Source organism: Helianthus annuus, chromosome 17 (genome assembly GCF_002127325.2).
Source record: "Helianthus annuus cultivar XRQ/B chromosome 17, HanXRQr2.0-SUNRISE, whole genome shotgun sequence".
Classification (NCBI taxonomy): Eukaryota; Viridiplantae; Streptophyta; class Magnoliopsida; order Asterales; family Asteraceae; genus Helianthus; species Helianthus annuus.
Window position 1 is genome coordinate 172,813,527 of NC_035449.2, and position 645 is coordinate 172,814,171.

Sequence of the window (645 nt, forward strand, 5' to 3'; positions counted from 1 at the left end):
GTTTTCATTTCCGTTTTTTATTTCTATCGATCCAACCCCCCTTGTGAACAGAAAATTATGTTCCCCCGTGCGTGTATTCACCCCAATTATATGTTTGATTCGTTTGAATACGTTTAAATTTCTGGCAATATGATGTTTGAATACCGAACTTACGTACCAAATATCGTTCCATAATCCTCCTTCGGTACCAACGACGATCATCTCTTGATGACTGCCGATATTTCCATCTTGTTCCTGTACTCCTTCGTTTATTGCCTGCCTTATTAATTGTGTGGCTTCATCAGTTTCCTTCTTTTTACACGCATGGATCTTGTGCCCCGGTTGACGGCAGTAATAGCATATCTTTTCCATTGGACTTCGGTTGTATCTTTTCTTTGCTTCATCCGTGCAGTGTTGACACGGGAGTAGCGTAGAGGTTGGTTTGATTTCATTGTGTTTCATCTTTCCCGGCATCGCTCTGATACCACTATGTTGGGGAAGATGACCCATATTGGCAGCGGAATTTGCAGACATCGTTCTCTCCGTGTTCTCCATTGTTAAGTGCAGAAATGAATAACAAGAACTGAATGACAAAGAGTGTGTGTGCAGAATCGAAAATCGAAAGGACAAATCTAAAAGAACAGAAATGTCTTGGTGCCCTTCATA